The sequence below is a fragment of the Loxodonta africana genome, chromosome 19 (assembly GCF_030014295.1).
Source record: "Loxodonta africana isolate mLoxAfr1 chromosome 19, mLoxAfr1.hap2, whole genome shotgun sequence".
In the NCBI taxonomy this organism is placed as follows: Eukaryota; Metazoa; Chordata; class Mammalia; order Proboscidea; family Elephantidae; genus Loxodonta; species Loxodonta africana.
Genome location: NC_087360.1, coordinates 65,028,052 through 65,052,436, shown reverse-complemented (window position 1 = coordinate 65,052,436; position 24,385 = coordinate 65,028,052). Strand labels below are relative to the sequence as shown.

General features: G+C 39.6%; 1 protein-coding gene and 1 non-coding gene across 3 annotated transcripts in view; one reads left to right on the top strand and one right to left on the bottom strand.

Moving 5' to 3' along the window:
* Window positions 1–24,385, top strand: part of UNC5D (unc-5 netrin receptor D) — a 627,625-nt gene that overhangs the window by 502,200 nt on the left and 101,040 nt on the right. The window lies entirely within an intron of this gene.
* LOC111751313 (U6 spliceosomal RNA) lies at window positions 24,235–24,341 on the bottom strand. Its single transcript, XR_002786391.1, has one exon. It is a non-coding gene; the product is annotated as a U6 spliceosomal RNA (small nuclear RNA).

Here is a 24,385-nt window from a genome sequence, read left to right as displayed (position 1 = left end):
CTTCTGTTTAATTTCTTCATTGTTTGTCCGTAATATAAAAAGAACCAACATTCACAACTTAATTTGGTCAAGTAAGTTACTCTAAAGCCCAATCAACAAGCAAGAAAAAAAAGTGATGACAAGAAAATAAGGGCATGGGAAAGTACAGCTGCTTTTTAGTGAAGATGATAATTTTAAATATTTTATTACTATGGGTTCTATAAATCTGTATGCTTATTATTAATCTAATCACACCATGTTTTAAGAGAAAACCTGCTCATCAAGTCTCACTGTTCCTTTCAGGAGCCACATTTTTAAGTTTGGTGAAATTCTAATACTGATGACTGTCTGTTTATATTTCTCCTAAGAATTTTATAGCACTCTAAAGTATTTAATAAATCTTTAGAGACCGTTTTTGTGTGGCACGGGACCTGTGTTGTGACTATTATCTTACAAATGGGAAAAAAAAATATTACACCTGAGGAGGTGGGTGGCTTTGTATCAGATTGGTCCCACAGAGCTTAGGAAAGAGAATGTTCATTTCAAAACTCCCCCCCAAAAAAAAAACTCCCAAGTCATTGCTTTATTCTGGAGACTACACTATTACCATGCCCAAGTGGCTGTCTACCTGGGTTAGGAAGGATGGAAGGATCAAACAGAGTCAAACAGAGATATGTTTTCATTTGGTATTTTCGTCATTATCTCTGTGACCTTTGGCAAGTTGCTAAACTGCTTAATTTCTCTGACTGTAAATACCAAAAATAATACCCATTTTTGGTTATTTTAAAGACTAAATGATAAAACATATGTGAACAATTCGTGACACAGAGTAGGTGTTCAACAAATATTAATCCCTTCTCCACTTGCCCATTCAGATGAGCTAAGGTGTATTGATTTTGCTGGGATCATTAAGAAACGTGAAATGTAGACGTGCTCATTTTCTGGAACTAAGGTGCCTTCCTTGGAAATTCCTTGTAAAACATGCAGCAAAAAACAGTGTACCTCAATAGTTTGCAATCTTTTTAGGCATATATGTCACTTTTTCTTTGGGAAGATAGCAGTATTTAGGAAAATATCTGAGTTAGAGTCATTCTTCTGCATTGATATGGCCAAAACAAATATATTCAAACTTGCTAAATATTGTATTTTCAAAACAAATCAGTATCAAATGGTTAATACATTGAAATGAGCACTTACTTGTAGTCTGTTAGGGCACTAGTGGTAGAATTCTCACTTTCCATGCAGGAGATCCAGGTTCGATTCCTGGCCAGTGCACCTCGTGCATAATCACCACCCTTCTGTCAGTGGAAGCTTGCATGTTGCTATGATGCTGAGATGGACTAGGAAGAAAGGCCTGGTGATCTGCTTCCTAAAACAAACCAATAGAAACACATTGGATTCCAGTGGTCTGATCTGCAGCCAATCATGGGGGTGGAGTAGGATGTACATGGGGTAGTCATGCGTTGGGGGCCGACTCGACATCAGTTACCAACAGGTGGTCCATAGTGCCTTTATTTACTATTCCCAGTATTGATTGTCCTGCATGTGTGAGATACAATGCAAAGATCTATAATAAAAGTTAAGTTAACCACCAATCCCAGTGATGAAAGAGCAGGCTCTCTAATACATATATTTTAGCCATTTGCTTTCCTGAAAATGCCTTCCTGCCTTCCCCCTTCCTAAATGTAATGAAACTAAACAACAGCAAAAGGACCACCCTTAACTAATACCAGATTTTTCTGAAACATTTATTTGACATATGGCTGTTTTTTTTGTTTGTTTGTTTTCTTTTTTTAAACATGTAGCCATACTTGTAAATTTATAGAGTTAAAATCATGAAACTCATGTCTGCTAATGAACTGTGATAATATAACTATTTGGCTCCTGGTTCAATTTTGGATGATCATAGTAATAACCTTTCCTATTGATCATCAGTTAGACTTAACTTGGTAAAATCTGTGGATATCAGATTTCAACCACTAAAATGAGATTTAGTCTCAGATTTACTGATGGAAGACAGAACAACGGCTAGACCCTGACATAAAAAGTAATTGTTGTGAATGCTAGGGAGTCCCTGGGTGGTACAAACATTTAAGCGCTTGGATACTAATTGAGAGGTTAGCAGTTCAAATCCACCCAGAAGTGCCATGGAAGAAAAGCCTGGCGATCCACTTCCAAGAGGTTACACCCAGAGTAGAACTTACAGAGCAGTTCTACTCTGCAAATGTGGGGTCACCATAGTTGACTCAACGATAACTAGTTTTTGTTTTGGCTATGTGGAATGCTATTTATTTGCACTTGTATTGAAGTGTACAGCCATCTATCAGTTGAGTAAGAGTTCTGTTTACTGGTGAAAGGAATTATTAGCACTGAATGTAAGGCAAGCATAGATTCCAGCTCCAAAATCTGAGATATACACACACTTGTGAAGTTCAAAACTCAGTTCTTATTTTCAGAGCCAGTCATGGCCATAATCCAGGCAATTGCTAAAAGCATTTCATTGGTTTACTGAATGAACCCTTCCCATGGACGATGGCCGTGGGTGGTTTTAGCTGCCCAGATTACAGTAAGTATTCTGTTTCTGTTTTCCTATGCTGGAAATAAAATAGCTAGGACGACAGTGAGGCTTGGAATATGTTCAGCTTTGTAGGTAAACTCTCTGCAAAACCCCTGTATCTGTTTATTCCTTCTGTTCCCTTTTCTTGAAACCCTGGTGGCGTAGTGGTTAAGTGCTATGGCTGCTAACCAAGAGGCCAGCAGTTCGAATCTACGAGGTGCTCCTTGGAAACTCCATGGGGCAGTCGTACTCTGCCCTATAGGGTTGCTATGAGTCGTAATCAACTTGACAACAGTGGGTTTAGTTTTTTGGTATTCCCTTTTCTACTTAAGAATGATTTTTCTAGCATCCTCTGCGTTCATGGTATTCATATTAGAATGTCTGTCAAATATGATTGGAGATACTTGGGGACTACAGTGACTGAGCTTTTCGAGGGAGAGAGGGTGAAGCCTGTGAAATCATAGTGGCGAATGAGTTATATTTGCACGTCAGTGGGAAAAGGTATGCGCATAAGAGTCCAACTACAGAAAGAGTTCTGCATTTGTAGAGTGGCTACCAACCAACGTCAACAAGAAGGAATAATATTTCACTGTCTCTGCAGGAAGGGATGAACAGCAGTCTAGTTAAATGACACTGAAGTGGTCATGATGCCCACATCACTCAGTGCTTCTGGCTGGTACTCTGTCAGAGTTTTTTGGTGAAACTAGCTGTGCCCTGAGAGTATAACTCCAGCAAAGGCTGGGTTTGATTAAAATAGCATTTGGAACAGCTTTATGGAGCAGTTGCTTTGTTGAAGGAACTAGGTCATGTTACAATTTGAGAATTTCTTTCCCCTAATTTTTTTTTTCCTTTATGCCAAACATGGCCCTAAAGCAATTCCCCAATTCCCAACTTCTCTTGGAGAGTTAGCAATGACATTGCTTGGTGCTTGGATGACCTACAATTCTTTGATTTTACTTAGGTCTCAGCGAGGTATCTGGATTTCCTTTGTAGTCCGTGATGGCTACATTCCTCCTAGTGATGGAGCTGCCAGCTCTGAATAATCACTTTAATATTTGGATGTGATCTTTTCTTGGCCAGTTGTGACTGTAGCACAGAATCTTAGTTTTGTTTTGTTTATCACAGGTGGCCACACCTAAATGCTCTCAACAAGAAAATAAATGCCCAAGGCTGGTGAAAGTGAGATTAGGCAATTCTTGCCAATAGCAATTAGTCCAAGGATCCAAACTGCAAGCATAAACTGAATACCCAGTACCTTTATGCTAGAACATTGCTTTCCCCAAGAAGAAAGATAATTATTTGGTGTGATAGTCAGGAAATAAGAACTTGTGGACGAGTGTTTTCTGACTTTGAATCAGACAGCTTCCTGACCATTGTTCTGTATACCAGCTGAACTTAACTGCTTCAGTTCTACTGTGTCACATTGGGTCGCTATGAGTTGGAATCTGCTTGACAGTACCCAGCAACAAAAACATGCTCTGAGAACCCCGGCCAGAGATAACTGATGTGTACTTGCCTCGTGACAGGAATAGAAAGGTCAAATGGTGAAGCATTTAGTTTGATCATAAGGAACCAGAAGAGCCAGCTCCTTCTGCCTTTATTCCAACAGGTTTGAAACTAAGGAGCCCTGCAGGTACAGCGGTTAAGCGCTTGGCTGCTAACTGAAAGGTCAGCGGTTCCATCCCACCAGCCACTCTGCAGGAGGAAGACACGGCAGTCTGTTTCTGTAAAGATTACCACTTTGGAAACCCTATAGGGCAGTTCTGTTCTGTCCTGTAGGGTTGCTATGAGTTGGAATCAACTTGTCGGCATCTTTTTTTTTTTTTTTTTTTTTCATTTATGGACCTAAGAGCTTTGGCTTAAAATGGTTAAATGGATCTGCTTCAGAGAAAACTAGTGCCTACATATGTAGTGAGAATAGAGCCAGAGACGTTCCAGTGAGGCCTGAAAGAGGGAGGAAATCTTCAAGGGCTGAGCCACCTGATAGCTAATTTGCCCTTTTGGTCATAATATAAGATAGGTCAGTTCAACACTGACAGTTCAAAAACCGAAATATCAGTTAGAAGATGGGTTTTTGTTTGTTTTATTTTGTATTTCTCTTGGGCACATTGATAGGAAAAGTGTGAACTGACATTTTGGAAAACACACCAAGAACAAATATATTCACAGTAGCAGGTGCAAGCAGGCATCCCTCAGCTACAACTAATGATCAGGCTACGTTGTCTGCTGAATGTTTACTTAAATGACCTAGAGGAAGCACGTAAGAAGGTCAGCCTACAAGCACATCAAGTAATAGTTGCCTTGTTAAGTGTTTCCTCTTGGACCATCCTAAGCATCGTTGTTATCTGTTAAAGTAATTACCTGGGTCCTTTTCCTGTATTTCCTGGGATATTGACTGAAAACTTTCATCTTACAATTAGTTCATTGCATCTGAAACAACTTATTTATTTTTTGCTAGTGGTTTATAGAATTGCCTATAGAGTATTGTTCTTGTTGTTTTTAGGGGCCACCTAGTAAGTTCCGACTCTTAGCAACCCTACGTACAACAGAGCAAAACACTGCCTGGTCCTGCGCCATCCGCACAATCGTTGCTATGCTTGAGCCCGTTGTTGTAGCCGCTGTGTTAGTCCATCTTGTGGAGGGTCTTTGTCTTCTTTGCTGACCCACAACTTTACCAAGCATGATGTCTTTCTCAAAGGTCTAGTCTCTCCTAATAACATGCCCAAAGTACAAGAGACGAGCCATCCTTGTTTTTAAGGAGCAATCTAGCTGTACTTCTTCTAAGACAGAGTCTTTCATTTTTCCGTCAGTCCACTGTATATTTAGTACTCTTCGCCAATACCATAATTCAAAGGCATCAATTCTTTGGTGTTCCTTATTCAGTGTCCAGCTTTCCCATAAATATAAGGCAATTGGAAATACCGTGGTCTGAGTCAGGCATACCTTTGTCCTCAAAGTGACATCTTCACTTTTTAATTTTTAACACTTTAAGAGGCCTTTTGCAGCAGATTTGCCCAGTACAATACATCTTTTGATTTCTTGACTGCTACTTCCATGGGTGTTGATTGTGGATCAAGTAAAATGAAATCCTTGACAACATCAGTATTTTCTCTATTTATCATAATGTTGCTTGTTGGTCCACTTGTGAGGAATTTTGTTTCCTTTGTGTTAGGTGTAGTCCATACTGAAGGCTGTATGTAGTCTTTGATCTTCGTCAGTAAGCGCTTCAAGTTCTCTTCACTTTCAGCAAACAGGGTTGTGTTATCTGCATACTGTAGGTTGTTAATGAGTCTTCTACTAACTCTGATGCTATGTTCTTCATATAGTCCAGCTTCTTGGATTATTTGCTCAGCATGCAGAAGGATCAAGTATGGTGAAAGGACACAACCTTCACTCACACCTTTCCTGACTTTAAACCATGCAGTATCCCCTTGTTGTTTGAACCTCTACCTGTTGGTCTATGTATAGCTGCCTCATGAGCACAATTAAGTGTTCTGGAATTCCCATTCTTCGCCATGTTACCCATAATTTGTTATGATCCACACAGTCAAATGCCTTAGCATAGTCAATAAAACATGGGTAAACATGTTTCTGATATTCTCTGCTTGCAAACAAGATCCATCTGACATCAGTAATGATATCCGTCCTTCCACGTCCTCTTCTGAATTTGGCTTGAATTTCTGGCAGTTCCCTGTCAGTGTACTGCTGCAACTGCTTTTGAATGATCTTCAGCAAAATTTTACTTGCATGTGATATTAAGGATATTGTTCAATAATTTCTGCATTCTGTTGGCTCTTTCTTTGGAATGGGCACAAATATGGATCTCTTCCGGTCACTTGGCCATGTAGCTGTCTTCCAAATTTCTTGACATTGATGCATGAGCACCTCCAGCATTGCATCTATTTGTTGAAACATCTCAATTTGTATTCTGCTGATTCTTGGAGCCTTGTTTTTGACCAATGCCCTCAGTGCAGCTTGGACTTCTTCCTTCAGTCCCATGGGTTCTTGATCATATGCTACCTCCTAAAATGGTTGAATATTGATCAGTTCTTTTCGGTATAGTGACTCTGTGTGTTCCTTCTATTCTCTTTTGATGCTTCCTATGTCGTTCAGTATTTTTCCTGTAGAAACCTTCAGTATTGCAGCTTGAGGCTTGAATTTTTTCTTCAGTTCTTTCTGCTTCAGAAATGCCTAATGTGTTCTTCCCTTTTGGTTTTCTAATTCCAGGTCTTTGCACATTTCATTATAATACTTTGTCTTCTTCAGCCACCTTTGAAATCTGTTCAATTCTTTTACTTCATCATTTCTTCCTTTTGCTTTAGCTACCCTCCATTCAAGAACAACTTTCAAAGTCTCTTCTAACATCGATTTTGGTTTTTTCTCTCTTTCCTGTATTTTTAATGACCTTCTGCTTTCTTCATGTATGATATCCTTGATGTCATTTCACAACTCATCTGGTCTTCAGTCATTAGTATTCAGTGTATCAAATCTATTCTTGAAATAGTCTCTAAATTCAGGTGGGATATACTCAAGGTTATATTTTGGCTCTCGTGGACTTGCTCTAATTTTCTTCAGCTTCAACTTAACTTGCATATGAGCAATTGATGGTGCGTCCCGAAGTTGTTCCCTGGCCTTGTTCTGACTGATGATGTTGAGCTTCTCCATTGTCTCTTTCCACAGATGTAGTCGATTTCATTTCTGTGTATTCCATCTAGCATGGTCCACATGTCGAGTCATCATTTGTATTATTGAAACAAGATATTTGCAATGAATAAGTGGTTGGTCTTGAAAAATTCTGTCATGCAATCTCCAGCATCATTTCTATCACCAAGGCCATATTTTCCAACTATTGATCCTTCTTTTGTTTCCAGTTTTTGCATTCGAATCCCCAGAAATTACCATTGCATCTTGATTGCCTGTTTGATCAATTTCAGACTACAGAAGTTCATGAAAATCTTCAGTTTCCTCATCCTTGGCATTGTTGGTTGGTGGGTGAATTTGAATAATAGTCCTATTATCTGGTCTTCCTTGTAGGTATGGATATTATCCTATCACTGACAGCATTGTACCTCAGGACAGATCTTGAAATGTTCTTTTTGGCGATGAATGCAACTCCATTCCTCTTAAATTTACCATTCCCGGCAGAGTAGATCATATGATCATCTGATTCAAAATGGCAAATACTAGTCCATTTCAGCTCACTAATGCCTAGGATATTGACCTGTATAAGTTTCATTTCATTTTTGATGGCTTCTAATTTTCCTAGATTCATACGTCACACATTCCATGTTTTGATTATTAATGGATTTTGCAGCTGTTTCTTCTCATCGTGAGTCGTGCCACATCGTTGAGTGGAGGTACTGAAAGCTTTAGTCCAATCACATCAGCAAGGCTGACCCTACTTTGAGGAGACAACTCTTCCCCAGTCTTATTTTGAGGGCCTTCCAACCCGCGGGGCTCATCTTCTGGCACTATATCAGACAGTGTTCCACTGCTGTTCAGAAGGCGTTCACTGGCCCGTTTCTTCAGAGGTAGACTGCCAGGTCCTTCTTCCTTATCAGTCTGGAAGCTCTGCTGGATTCCCACCATGGGTGACTCTGCTGGTGTTTGAAATACCAGTGGCATTGCTTCCAGCATCACAGCAACATGCAAGCCACCGCAGTACGACAAACTGACAAACCTGCGGGGCTGTTGAGTGTAGAGCATTAAAATGAATGGGTGTCCGTTTACCAAAACGAGCCCCGTTAGCTCCTTTCCTCGGGCAAAGAGTTATGAATCATACTTGATTTGTTCTTAAACTTTGTATTCAATAAGTTTATATTTCCGAACCAGCTGCACTGCTCAATTGCTTAATACTAACCTGATTAAGGGCTATGTAGCAAAAAATGAAAACGGCATCAGCAAGATATATGCTAGCACAGTGCATTCACACGTGGTCATAAAGCTCCCTGTTGTTGTTTGCCATCAAAACCAAACCCATTGCCATTGAGTCGTTTCCAACTCCTAGCGACCCTACAGGACAGAGTAGAACTGCCCCATAGAGTTTCCAGGGAGCGCCTGGTGGTTTTGAACTTCCGACCCTTTGGTTAGCAGCCGTAGCCGTTAAGCACTACGCCCCCAGGGCTTCCTCTTCCCGTCAAGTCGGCTCTAATTCATGGAGAGCTCATATGGGTCAGAGCAGAGCTATGGATTTTTCAGAAGTAAATTCCCAGGACTTTCTTCTGAGGCCTCTCTGGGTCGACTCAAACCACCAGCCTTTCAGTTAGCAGCCCAGCGTGTCAGCCTTCACGCCACCCGAGGACTCCGTGAAGTTCTCTACTGCGTGCTAATTTCCCCAGATAGTTTTAATATTAAAAATCCGTTTCCATTCCATGTATAGTACATACTTACCGGCTGCCCTTGAGTCCAATCCATGTCATGGTGACCCCACGGGTTGCAGGGTAGACCTGAGCTCCGTAGGGTTTTCATGGCTGTAACCTTTCCAAAGCAGATCACCAGGCCTTTCTTTTGAGGTGCCTCTGGGTGGGCTTGAACTGCCAACCCGCCTTTAGTAGCTCAGCACTGTAATGATTTGCAGCACCCAGGACTTCTATGGTACATTGTAGGTGTTCTTTTTTAAATATACATTATTCCTAGCAATACCCGAGAGCTGCCTTTCTGCCTAACAAACGATTAATTCAGAGAGTTGCCTTCTTGTAGACTACATGGCAAATGGGAGTGTAATATTGCAGACCCACGGGAGTAGTAACGCTGTAGCTTTGGACACATACGGTGTCGTTAGCAGCTTAGCGACAACTCCCCCTTATGTCCCGATAAACGCTCTCCCATTATGGGTCCCAACGAGAAGACCAGCGAGCAACAAGCTTTAACAAGACAGAGTGGAGTGGCTCAAGACTAAAGTTTCCATTATGTTTAATTAAAAAGGAAAATAAAACAGAGAGATCTCAAGCATCGTGTGTCTTAGTGAAAACGTTTTTGTTTGTTTTAATTCTAGAAAGCTAAAACTGTCATTTTTGTGCCTTGCGATAAGAAGACTTGCACTAGATTGCCATATCCTGAGTGGAATTTAGTGTAAAGAGAAAAAAAGGATAAACCACATACAGAGAAACCTCCATAAAATTTCACCCCTTATGTCCTCCCACTATAGACTTTTCTGTTTATGTGCCTTGTTAATAAAAAATAAATAAATAAATGAAGACATTTGATTGTTTTTTGAACATAATTCCCCTTCCAAATGAGGATTGGCCTTCATCCATTCATCCGTGATTGATGTGTTTTTCATAAACCATTGAAAAAAATTGTGGCCTTTCTTATCAGCCAGCTCTGAAATACTCAAGATGCCTTTTGTCATCTGAGAGAGCCATGTTGTCTTTATTTCCTCATGGATCTGTGCTATCTGTACATAGTCATGACAGAGCAACTTAAGTAATGACTGGTTTTTCAGGTAATAGGTATCAAGGCAGTTATTCTGCCTGTCTCTCTCTTTTTCTCCTTCCATCCACCTTTTGCTTCTATTCCACCTCCCTCAGCGTATCCAGTATGTGCTTTTTCACTATGCTTACATTTCTTTGGGGGAAATTGAACAGGGAATGCTGTTTTATCTTTGCAAATATCTTCCCTGGAAGGTTGTTTCTCTCAAGCACACCTTATTAACTTTGTTCGTTTTATGAGAGGAATTGAAATGAAACACCTCCACTGTAAATAGGAAGGACCCTAAAACTAAATTTGGGCAGCTGGAGAGCCGGATACATGTACCTAGATCACATTACTTAGCAAAGGAGGAAAAAGACAAAAACAAAACATAACAAAATAAAAACCCAGAAAAACTAAACAAATAAGAGGTTCCTGTGACCATGCACACTGGAGAGAGAAACCCGTTAGAAAGCTTAAAAACATTTCATAAGGAAGTGAAACTGTAGAATTCAAATCCACTACAGTAAAGCCTGCGAAAGCCAGAACCACTAAAATGAGTGATAGAAAAGTGGTACGATTACGTCCTTTCAGAGAAGAAAGCTTGTGAGATGTGGGAAAACAAGGAAATCTTGTTGAGTTTCATCTCTCACAAGTTTCACTGTACAAAGAGAAGAGATTCTGTAGGTGACACCCCCAAGAAGCACTCTGAACTAAGGAGCATTCTAAAACGAAGAGACTGAGCAGCCATGTTGGCTGATTTGGCATTCACAGCAGAGGATAAATACCCTTCCAAAATCTTCTGTGATTTGGACTTGAAACCAACTGCAAGAAAACCTGTGAAACCAGAACCTGTGTAAGGCAGAAACCTGTCAGAGAGTGAAAACGCAAACATTTCCCACTAAAAGGAATGGAAAACTTGCAAGACCCAGAAAAACAAGGCAATCCCGTTGTCATGGATTGAATTATGTCCCCCCAAAAATGTGTGTAGTAGCTTGGTTGGCCCATGATTCCCAGTGTTCTGTGGTTGTTCTCCATTTTGTGATTGTAATTTTATGTTGAAGAGGATTAGGGTGAGATTGTAACACCCTCACCAGGTCACATCCTTGATCCGATATAAAGGGAGTTTCCCTGGGATGTGGCCTGCACCACCTTTTATCGCTCAAGAGATAAAAGGAAAGGGAAGTAAGCAGAGTTGGGAACCTCATACCATGAAGAAAGCAGCGCCAGAAGCAGAGCGTGCCCGTTGGACCTGAGGTTCCTGCGCTGAGATGTTCCCAGACCAAGGGAAGACTGATGACAGGGACTTTTCCTCCAGAGGAGACAGAGAGAGCAAACCTTCCCCTGGAGCCAGAGCCCTGAATTTGGACTTCTAGCTTACTGGACCGTGAGAGAATAAACTTCTCTTTGTTAAAGCCATCCACTTGTGGTATTTTTGTTATACCAAAACCAAACCCAGTGTCATCGAGTCGATTCTGACAAATAGCAACCCTATAGGACAGAGTAGAATTGCCCCATAGAGTTTCCAAGGAGCGCTTGGTGGATTCCAACTGCTGACCCAGCACTAAATGACTAAGATGCCCATTGAGTTCCAGCCCTCACAGTGTAAGTCGATTCTCTTTTTTGAAAGACAAGAAATGGACATGAATCTAGAGTTGGAGAAATATATGAGCTTAGCCTACTTGAACACTCTCATCCCATAGATACAGAAGAGGTTTAAGAATCAGGACACTGGGATCAGATTGCTTGCATTTGAACTCTGATTGGAATACTATGAGCAGGAACACCTTGAGCAAGTTTCTTAATTACTGTAAGCCAACATTTTCTCATCTATCAAATAGAAATTATAATAGCATCTATAATAAAGAATTCTCTTAAAGGAGGAAATGAGCTAATTGGTGTAAAGGAATTGGCATTCATAAGAAGCACTCTATTAGTATAAATAATAATATAAATACTAATATCCTGTGTGTATGTGTGTGCGTTGTTCTATTAAAGGGATGCTTGTGGTAAAAAAAAAAAAAAAAGTACGTTTACCATGTTCTGTAAAAGTATTGACAGTGTAATACTTTAGATCTTTTGTTAATACACCTCCTAATATACCTGATTAATGCAGTGTTTTTAACGCAATGAAATGTACCTGTCATTAAAATCTGTTAGAGACATTATGCTCTTTATACATACCACTTCTTAGCAGTAATTTGAGACATACTGTCAGTTGTAGGAAAACAGACTTTATAGTAGAATGCTAAAATTTCACAAGGATTCTTAAACTTTGTGTCAAACAAGAATTCCAATATCCTTCCATGGAACTACTGATCAGCTCTCTATTTTCCAGCTTTCCTGTGTCAGAGAGTTGGGATTTGGTGTTGAGGAAAAGAGAAACCAGGTGATCTCTTAAGTCCCAACCAGTTCTAAAATTTTGTGATTCTAACCAATAGTTAAAAACAACTCAAGTGGAACCCTTATCCATTGCTAAAGGGATGTAAAATGGTACAGTCACTATAGTAAACAGTTCAGTTGTTCCTGAAAAGGCTGAACCTAGAACCCTATATGGCCCAGCAACCCAAGTCCTGGGTATCTACCCCGAAGAAGTGAAGGTAGGACGGCAAATAGAACGAGTGTCTGTTTCTGAACTTTTCACAATTTCCAACAGACGAATGGATAAACAAAATGTGATGTGTACTCACAATGGAATACTACTAAGCCCTAAAGAGAAATGAAGTCCTGAAGCATGCCACAACTTGAATGAGCCTTGAGAAGATCATGCCTTGTGAAATGAGTCAGTCACAAAAGGATAAATATTGTATGATTTCACTTATATAAAATAAGCAATTATATAGAAGAGTGATCCGATGGAATGTAGAAATTATCAAAAAAAATTCATTGATATCACAAGCAACTAAAATTTTTCTGAAGATAATTCAAAAATGGTTGCAGCAGTATATTAACAGGGAACTGCCAGAAATTCAAAGCGAATTCAGAAGAGAATGTGGAACAAGGGATATCTTTGCTGATGTCAGATGGATCTTGACTGAAAGTAGAGAATACCAGAAAGAAGTTCACCTGGGTTTTATTAACTCTGAAAAGGCGTTAGACTGTGTGGGTCATAAGAAATTATGAATAACATTGCAAAGAGTGGGAATTCCAGAACACTTAATTGTGTTCACGTGGAACCTGCACAGAGACCAACAGGCCGTCATTTGAACAGAACAGGGAATACTGCATGATTTAAAATCTAGAAACATATGCATCAGGTTTGTTTTCTTTCACCATACATATTCAATGCGTATGTTGAGGAAATAATCCAAGGACTATATGAAGAAGAACACAGTATCAGGATTAGAGAAAGACTCAGTAACAACCTGTAATATGCAGATGACATAACCTTCCTTGCTGAAAGCGAAGAGGACTTGAAGCATTTACTCATGAAGATCAAAGACCACAGCCTTCAGTATGGATTACAACTCAGCATTAAAAAAAAGAAAATCCTCACAACTTGACCAATAAGCAACATCATGATAAATGGGGAAAATATTCAGCTTGTCAAGGATTTCATTTTACTTGGATCCACAATCAACACCTGTGGAAGCAGCAGTCAAGAATCAAAGGACGTATTTATTGCATTGGGCAAAGCTGCTGCAAAAGACCTCTTTATAAAGTGTTGAAAAGCAAAGATGTCACATTGAGGACCAAGGTGCGACTCAACCAAGTCGTGATATTTTCATTTGCCTCATATGCAAGTGAAAGCTGGACAATGAAAAAGGAAGACCAAAGAAGAATTGATGCCTTCTGAATTGTGTTGGTGAAGAATATTGAATATACCATGAGGAAGGAACAAGCCTGTCTTGGAAAAAGTACAGCCAGAGTGCTCCTTGGAAGTGAGGATGGCAAGACTTTGTCCCACGTACTTTGGACATGTTATCAGGAGGGACAAGTCCCTGGAGAAAGACATCATGCTTGATAAGAGGGTCAGCGAAAGTGAGAAGACCCTTGACAAGATGTATTGACACAGTGGCTGCAGCAATGGGCTCAAACATGGCAACTATTGTGAGGATGGAGCAGGTCCAGGGAGTGTTTCATTCTGTGGGTCGCTATGAGTTGAAACCCACTTGAAGGCACCTAACAACAACAACATAGACACCAAAGCTTATTAGTGTTTAACATTGATGGGAGAGAGGAAGAAAAGGGGAGTTTTTGCATAGGGGTATTGAAGTTATATTAATGGTAGTGGAATAATTTGGAAAAGGATAGCGAGAATGGTTTCATCACTTGAATTATGTAATAAATGTTACTGAATTATACATGTAGAAATTGTTGAGATGACATATGTTTCGTTAAGTATATTTTTACCAAAATAAAATTTAGAGAAATAACTCAAGGAGAAGGCCCAGGAGAGGGAAGGAAGAAAACCAAGGAGACTGGATGATTCACAAGTGAGAAAATCAGACCTTACAACACTAGAAGTGGGATATATAATGTTCTCTCATATTGTGAAATATGTATGTTTTAACAACCTTGATAGAAAATAATTTTCTTAATAAAGCAAATTTTAATTTGTCAGCGCAATTCAGAAATCCTTTCTCATTGGAAAGCACACGCACACACACACACTGCTAGACTATGTGATAGGAGAATAATTCCTACAGCAATTTGCAGACCCCAGAATTACCCTTTTTTTGTCAGCCATTCTGGAACAATGAAATTTCTTGCATGTCGGTACTTCCCTTATTCTAATTCCCAGATTCCAAATATTAGCAATCTTGTTATATTCTTTTCTGTCTTTTTTTTTTTTTTTAGCCTTTTTTTTTTCTTTTTTAATGGTGGTAAAATATACAAACAAAAAAAATTTATGATTTTAACCATTTTTACATATATAATTAAGTGACCCTAATTCAGTTTACCATGATTTGCAACCATCACCTCAATCCATTTCCAACAGTTTTTTTATCACCCTCAACAGAAACTCAGGACTCATTTCCCCTTCCTTGGTATTCCCATTCCTCCCAACCCCTGGTAAAAATCGATAAGCTTTTGTCTCTATGCATTTGCCTATTCTACATATTTCATATAAATGGGGTCTTATATAATTGGCCATTTGTGGCTGACTTATTTCACTAAGCATAATGTTTTCAACGTTGACCCATGTCGTAGCATGTATGAGAAGTTTATGGCTGAATAATACTCTATTTTATGCATGTAACACATTTTATTCATCATTCATCTATTGGTGGACACTTGAGTTGTTTCCCCTTTTGACTATTTTGGGTAATATTGCAATGAACACTGATATACAAGTATCTGTTTGAGTCCGACTTTAAAGCCTTTTGGGTATATTCCTAGGATTGGAATTGCTGGGTTGTGTAGTAATTCTGGAAACCCTGGTGGCATAGTGGTTAAGTGCTACGGCTGCTTACCAAAAGGCCGGCAGTTTGAATCTGCCAGGCACTCGTTGGAAACTCTATGGGGCAGTTCTACTCTGTCCTATAGGGTCGCTATGAGTTGGAATCGACTCAACGGCACTGGGTTTGGTTTTTTTTGGGTTTATGGTAATTCTATGTTTAACTTTCTGAGGAGCCTCCAAACTGTTTACCATAGCAGCTGCACTATTTTATATTCCCACCGGCCACGCAGGAGGGTTCTAAAGTTTCCACATCCTTCCCAAACACTTATTATATTCTGCTTTTCTGATGAAGTAGTTTCTCACTGTGGTTTTGATTTGCATTTCCTTAGTGATTAATGATGTTGAACATCTTTTCATGTGTTCATTGGTCATTCGTATATCTTTTTTTGCAGAAATGTCTATTCAGATCCTTTGTCCATTTTTTTAATCGAGTTGTGTTTTTTGCTGTTGAGTTGTAGGAGTTCTTCATATATTTGGGATTAATTAAACTCCTATCAGATACATGGTTACTAATAGTTTCTCCTATTCTGTAAGTTGTTTCTTCACTTTTTTGGAAAAGTCCTTTGATGAGCAAAAGTTGTTTTTTTTTTTTTTTTATGGAGTCCAATTTATCTATTTATTTTTTTTTGTTGTTGCTTGTGCTTTGTGTGTCATATCTAAGAAACCATTGGCAAATTCAAGCTTTACACCTATATTTTCTTCTGAGAGTTTTATGACTTTAGTTCTTATGTTTAAAGTCACTGATCCATTTTGAGTTTATTTTCATATATGATATGAAGTATGGATCAAGTTACATTCTTTTGCATGTGGAGATCCAGTTTTCCAGCACCTGGGGGGGAGGCAGGATAAATTCTAGAGGTGGGTTGTTGTAGTCGCCTAATGCTACTACAACAGGAATACCACAAGAGGATGGCTTTAACAAAGAAAAGTTTATTCTCTCACAGTCCGGTAGGCCAGAAGTCTGAATTCAGGGCGCCAGCTCCAGGGGAAGGTTTGCTTTCTCTGTTTACTCTGGAGGAAGGTCCTTGTCATCAGCCTTCCCTTGGTCTGGGGGCATCTCAGCACAGGAACCTCAGGTCCAAAGAATAGGCTCTGCTCCCAGCGCAGATTTCTTGGTGATATGAGGTCCCCAACTCCCTGCTTACTTCCCTTTCCTTTTATCTCTTAAGAAATAAAAGGTGGTGCAGGCCACATCCCAGGGAAACTCCGTTTACATTGGATCAGAGATTCAACCTGGTAAGGGTGTTACAATCCCACCCTAATCCTCTTTAACATAAAATTATAATCACAAAATGGAGGACAGCCACACAATACTGGGAATCATGGCCTAACCAAGCTGATACACACATTTTGGGGGGGACATAATTCAACCCACAACACAGGCTTTTAGAATTTCTATAGGGATTGTGTTCAATATGTAGGTTACTTTGAGTAGTATTGACATCTTAACAATATTGTCTTCCAGTCCATGATCATGGACTGTCTTTCGTTTATTTATTATTTAATTTCTTTGAGAAATGTTTTGTACTTTTCAGTTTACAAGTCTTTCACATCCCTGCTTAAATTTATTCCTAGGTATTTTATTCTTTTATTTGTATGTATTTATTTATTGTTAATTTATTTTGTTGCTCTCTTTTTTTTAATGGATAATAATTGTGGTTGTCCATAACCACTAACATTGAAGGTTCCATCTAGTCAGGAAGTTTCCAAAATTAAGGCTCTCTAGTCGTGTAAAACATACTATCCCCCTGTTTTATCAGTTCTAAATTCCAAATTCTGTATTGGACTGTATCCAATTGGGATTCAACAATACAAAACCCGGGGTAAGAAATTTTAGTCTAGATCAGAGAAAGATTTAATGTCTGAGATCATAGAGTGGTCTGGCTGTAAAAGAAATAGGAAGAACCCAATCAGGGAAGTGATTTACAACTGAGTAATCTACCCCTCTAAAGAATTTAGTGGCCTCTGGGCTGTGCTGAGCAAAGTGAATTAATAGAGAAAGCCTCTTTGTTTTGATTTTACCTTTTCTCCTTAAATTCTAAATTAAATACATGTGTCTCTTCAAGATCAGTGAGAAGGAAGATACATAAATTGAGGATGATATTTACATCATCAGTAGTTATTAACTCCATTAACCCTGACCTTCCCCTTTCTCTGGAGTTAGTGTCATTATTAAGCAAAGACCTGGCCTTATGCACATGTGTTTGGCACAGGACTGGAATGTGAATTTGCCATAATCATTTAAAGAGATACCAGGAAGTATTTAAAAGTGCTCAGAGCTAGGAGTCAGGAGTTCTGGGTCCCAGTTCAGATGTTTCACTAACTAGTGTGTGACCTTGGGCAAATGTCTCACCATCCTTTGTGTGCCTAGTGTTCATATCTACAAAATGAGGAGGCTGGACAAGATGATCTCTAAGTTTATCTTAGCTTTAAAACATAAAATCATTATGCTATATCCTAAATAAGCAGTTTTCATACACATATACACACACATTAGACTTTCAATTCATTTCGTTTTTAACCACTTTGTCGGAAAAATTTATTCTAATCCAGTCACACTTAAGATTAACCATTTGAATGAGGAGAGCAACTTGTAGCTATGAAACAAAGGTGGTCACCCCATGCCCTTCCCTACCAAAATACATGCCAGCCTTACCTATGGACTCGGCTCAATCATCACAACAGACCTCTTTATCATTCCACTCCAATCACTTCCATCAAGAAGCTACAATGACCTAGGAATTCATATAAAACTTAGGAAATTTATATATAAGGCTTAGTAGCACTCATTCATTCTGCACTCATTTATTCAGCAAGTATTTATTGAGCACCCACAATATTCCATCTGCTATTCTAGGTACTAGGAATGCGGGTGAACAAGACAGACATAGACTATCTACACGAATACCTTAGTCTGTATTGCTATGTGAATGTACGGCAGCATGAAGACTGACGAAGCTTTAAACAATTCAGGAACCAAGAGTCCTAAATTCACATTTCATCTTCAAGCATTTTTTTTAAGACAGAACTGTAATTTGTATATACCAGTTGTTAAAATATTAAAATATTTCCTTAGCAATTGGTAAAGAGTCATAAAAGTATCTTTCCAAATCTCATTTCCACCGTCCATTACCTACCCAGCCTTCCCTGTGTTCCAACAACTAAAGTGACAACCTTGACAACTGTGAGCCACCATGATCTTACAATAAGGCTGGTGCTTATACTGACAGGATGGCATCTGTGTCACTCCAGACTGTAAATAATTTGAATGTCACCCCTGCCCAAAAGGATGTGATCACCATGATATTAATCAAAAACTCGGTTCCTTAAGCTTGAATTATAGACTCTGGACATTTTTGTTCAGTTTTGAGTATCTATTTCTGTAGCAGGATAGGAGGGAGGGATTCGTAGCAAAATAATTCATAAGATAGAAAAAGGATTTTAATATGCATCTTCCCTTGGAGCAGAGTTGGAAATAGCATTTTACCACATGGAGGCCAATTTCTGATAAGAAAGTCTTAGGAGACACTTGCTTAAAAGTGTTCGCAGTGGCTCAAGAGCATTTTTTATCCTCTATTTGCATCACAAAAGCACACTAACATATACAGAACCAACAAGAATGGGTGGAACATCATGATCCAGTTGATACAAATATAATCTAGAAATTGAAATGATTTAGCTCAGAAGTAAAATATGCAAATATCACTTATGAACATGGCCATTACTGGCATTATTTAGCTGAGTTTGGAAAATGCAAAAGAGACCCCACAACTGAAAGAAAAGAAAGGGGGAAGGTGAAATTATATCTCCTAAATGCACACTAATTGTGTTCTTTGGCTAAGAGACAATTCTGGAAGGTCATTGTCATCAAAAGTGACACCCATAAGCTATCTGTTGTGGTACCTTTCTGACTTCACTTAATTAACATGCTAGGAGCCTGAAGAACTCTTAGGTGGAAGATGTCAATAGAGCTGTTTATTCATTTACTCATGTGCATCTCAGATATTAAGTTTTTATTCATGTGGGTGTTTTCGCCATTCCCTGCCCTTAAATTTCATTTATTACCGAGATGTCTTTGGGGGAGCCCAGTGATTTCTCTGACACACATCACCAATTGGAAAACCGGGGGGGATCTCTAAAAACTTCATATTCTCAGCACATATCCTCCATGGACTTGCTCAGATTGCATTTTAAAAGGAGATACTAGATCTTGTGATGTCTGTACAGGCTCGGAAGCGGGCAAGGAGAAAGCAAGAATTGAACTAACCCAGTAATATGTGGGATAGTAAATGTGATCTCCGAAGAGTAATTTCTGAACAGGATCTTAAAAAATGAACAAAATACAATGAGGAAATTAAAAAATACAAACAGCAAAAACCAGAGATGGGCAATGTTTTATGCTCTTGCGATTTTTCTGAGTTTTTGATCTTTGGAAGAGTTTTAGGGTGCATCCAAGAGCTAGTGGTTATGCTTCTGCGTGTTCTACTGCATCAATGAACTTTAGGTTTTAACGCGCAGAGAAGAGATTCCCCACTGCCATTGCCAGTGTCTGCCTGACATATTCAAGTGCGATGATGTTGCCAATTCAGAGCAGGCCCTGTGTTTATCTAATTATTCTCCAGTGCTAATCCAAGGCTGATCTGCCAGTTCCTGGGATTTCCTGCAGTCCTGGATAGCATTCCGAGGGTGTAGCATCATCCCCTAATTATTTGTCGTCACAGGGAAGAGGAAGAGTCTGCATAAACCAAACACGCTGATAATCAATAACTTCAATTTCTTTTCTACCGATCAGCAAATAATCAAGCAGATAACTTTTGATTTTACCCTCCCTCCCCATTTGGCTTGCTCTGACTCTCTATCAGCAGTCACAATTATTCACCAGCTGATCATTTAAATATGATTTACATGTTAAAACCAAACCCAGCCCATTGCTTTTCAATGAACTCTGACTCATAGCGACCCTATAGGACAGTGTAGAACTGCCACATAGGCTTTCCAAGGAGCAGCTGGTGGATTTGAACTGCCCGCCTTTTGATTAGCAGCCACAGCTGTTAACTACTGCATGACTAACAATGATTATTAAAGTATAAAAAAAAATAAAATTAACACTCTTAGAGTAATTAATTTTTTGGAAAAAAAATCCACATTGTCTGTTGTTGTTGTTGTTAGGTGCTGTGGAGTTGATGCTGACTCATAGCGACCCTGTGTACCACAGAACAAAACAGTGCCCGGTCCTGTGCTGTCCTTACAACCATTGTTGTTCTTGAACCCATTGTTGCAGCCACTGTGTCAATCCATCTCATTGAGGGTCCTCCTCTTTTCCACTGACCTTGTACTTTACCAACCTTGACATCCCTCTTCAGAGACTGAAAATATGTCCAAAGTATGTAAGATGCAGTCTCACCATCCTTGCTTCTAAGGAGCATTCTGGTTGTACTTCTTGCAAGACAAATTTGTTTGTTCTTTTAGCAGTCCATGGTATATTCAATATTTTTCTCCAACACCACAATTCAAAGGCATCTATTCTTCTTCGGTCTTCCTTACTCATCGTCCAGCTTTCACGTGCATATGATGGGATTGAAAACACCATGGCTTGGATCAGGCACACCTTAGTCTTCAAGGTGACATCTTTGCTCTTCAACACTTTAAAGAGGTCCTTTGAAGCAGATTTGCCCAATGCGATGCATCTTTTGATTTCTTGACTGCTGTTTCCATGGGTATTGATTGTGGACCCAAGTATTGTATGTTGAAAAAAAAATGTTAGTGACTGTTAAGTAAGATAAATTGTGTAGAGAAGGAGGAGATCCCTGCAAACAGAATAATGAACAAAGATTTCATAAAGGAATTAGGAAGTGATTTGTGCCTTGAAGGCAGGAAATTGTTATACAGGTGGCTTAGAGGAGAAAGAACAACTCAAGGAGAAACAACAACATGGGCAAAATGTCTGAGAGGAGACTTAAGAGCTGATAGATTTATCTAACTAGAGCATTGGGTTTGTGTTGAGGTGTAGTGAGGATTAAGTTAGATTTGGTGTGGTGGAACCACTTGATAGAAGGCCATAAAGGTGGACAGAGCACTTGGACCTGACTTGGAGGCAATGTGGAATCATGGTAGATTCTTTCATGTTGATGCTAGAGAATTATTCTGGCACAGAAGGGGATAGAGAAGGGACAGAAAAGAAGACCGACTATTCCACAGACTTCAGAATCAATTTGTAATTTCAGATTGCAAAGAATGTGAAGGGTAAATTAAAATAGTTAATAAGTATCTGCTTTGAGTGGGAAAAGGTTTCAAAGCATAAGATCTCTGAAGAAAGAAATAATAAAAGTGGTCTTGGAGAGGAAAATGTGGGAAATGACGGGTTTTGTGAAAGAAAAGAATGATAAACATTAACCGTAATGGTATATTTGAATTGCTGTCTAAGAAGAGAGTTGTTTCTGGGCTTACTCTTCTGCTGGGTATTTGCTGTGTTGTTGTGAGGTGCCATTGAGTCAGTTCCAACTCATAGCGACCCTATGTGCAACAGAACAAAACACTCCCTGCTCCTGCGCCATTCTCACAGTCATTATTATGCTTGAGCCCATTGTCGCAGCCACTGTGTCAATCCATCTAGTTGAGGGTCTTCCTCTTTTTCATTGACCCTCTGCTTTACCAAGCATGATGTCCTTCTCCAGGGACTGGTCCCTTCCTGATATTTAGTGAGTGTTTAGTATACATTTAATGGATCTCTGCCCGAATCTCAAAAATTATATAGACCCTGGTACCAAACGTACCTGTTTGGTATTCAGAACGGATGGGAGCAGATTGCAAATAATCAAAACCAAAAACTTTTGTGGGGCCACTCCCCCTCTCCCACCCCCCCGCCCCCGCCCCGTTCCATTCCATGGCTTGGAGACTGAGCCCATCCATCCATATGGGCTATGCTGTCTCTGCTCTGCCCTGCTCTCCTTGATCCGCAGGCTTTGGCTGCATGTAGCTGGCCACAGTTGTTCCTTGGTAGGATAAGGCTGGATGTGGGGGGGGTGGGTGGTGGGTGGATGAGTACGGGTGCAGCTATAAACAGCTTCTAAGAACAATGGATACCATGGAAATGCGTTGGGAGCCTTGCATATAACAAACAAAGCCAGAAATTAAAGGAAGGTGGGAAAGAAATGAATCACCAAAAAGTAAAAAGGTGTGTTGTTCTCTGTCTTCTCTATCGCCTCCCCCCCGCCCCATCTTCTGTCCGTATATGCATATGGGTATATGTTGTCAGGAGGGATCAGTCCCTGAAAAAAGAGATCATGCTTGGCAGAGTACAGGGTCAGTGGAAAAGAGGAAGACCCTCAACGAGGTGGATTGACACAGTAGCTGCAACAATGAGCTCAAGCATAACAATGATTTTAAGGATGGCTCAGGACCGGGCAGTATTTCGTTCTGTTGTGCACAGGGTCGCTATGAGTTGGAACCGACTCGATGCACCTAACAACAACAATATATAGCCTCACACAGAGAAACAAACACTGAGTGATATTTGCGCCGCAGTACTAAATGACAAAAGCAGATCACAGAAAAATATATAAAAGACAATTCCATGTTTTTGTAGGTGAAAACGATCAATTATTGGCAATTTCATGTGGTTTCATGCTTATGTATATGTATAAGCGTAACCCATTGCCGTCAAGTCAATTCTGACTCACAGTGACCTACAGGGCAGGGTGGAACTACCCCATAGGATTTCCAAGACTGTAACCTTTATGGAGGAGCCCTGGTACATAGCAGTTAAGACTAACCAAAAGGTTGGCAGTTTGAATCCACGAGCCACTCCTTGGAAACCCTGTGGGGCAGTTTTAGTCTGTTCTGTAGGGTCACTATGATTCAGAATGGACTCAACAGCAATGGGTTAGTTAGTTAATTAATCATTATGAAAGGAGCTCTGGTGGTGCAGTGATTAAAGTGCTCAGCTGCCAGCCCAAAGGTTGGCACTTTGAACCCACCAGCTGCCCCATGGGAGGGGGATGTGGCAGCCTACTTCCCTAAAGACTACAGTCTTAGAAATCCTATGGGGCAGTTCTATTCTGTCCCATAGGGTAGCAGTGAGTTGGAATAGACTGGATGGCAATGTTTTTATTTTTTCTAATCTTTATGGAAGCAGACTGCCACATCTTTCTCCTGAGGAGGAGCCGAGTACTGAACCACCACACCCCAGGGCTCCTTTTAAGCATGTGTACATGTATATAATTATATAAACCAAATCCACTGCCGCTGAGTTAATTCAAACCCCTACAGACCTTATAGGATGGAGTAGAACTGTCCCATAGGGTATCCAAGGCTGTAAATCTTTACAGAAGCTGACTGCCACATCTTTGTCCACCAGAGCAGCTGGTGGTTTCCAACTGCTGACTTTTATAATCATGTTTATATACATGTGTATGTATATATAATATATAAAATAAGGAAAAAAAGGTCTGAACTTGTACGTATAACAGTGTTAAAGGTGATTATCTCTTAGTGCTGAATTTTCTTTTGTGCTTATTTATATATTTTTTTTATTTTAGATACAATAATTGTGTAGTAGCTGTGTAAATAAGTAAATATGATTTTCAAAGAAAACATGACAATTTACAACTGTATTTAAAAACAGAATTACACTAAAAAACACTTTGCATCTTTAACTTGTAAATAACATAAAATGATTATAACTGTTGTTCAGTGCTCTCAAGTCAATTCTGACTTGTAATGACCCTGTGGGACAGAGCAGAACTGCCTCACAGGGTTTTCTTGGCTGTAATCTTCACAGGAGCAGACTGCCACATCTTTCTCCCACGGAACTGCTGGGTGGGTTTGAATTGCCAACATTTCCGCTAGCAGCCAAGTGCTTAACAGTTGCGCCACCAGGGCTGAAAAAAATATGCAACACTTGACAAATTTTCATGTCATCCTTGCGTGGGGGCCATGCTAATCTTCTCTGTCTCATTCCAATTTTAGTATATGTGCTGCTGAAACAAGCAGAAGTTATAATTTACTTACAAGCTATAATTACTTATACTCAATTT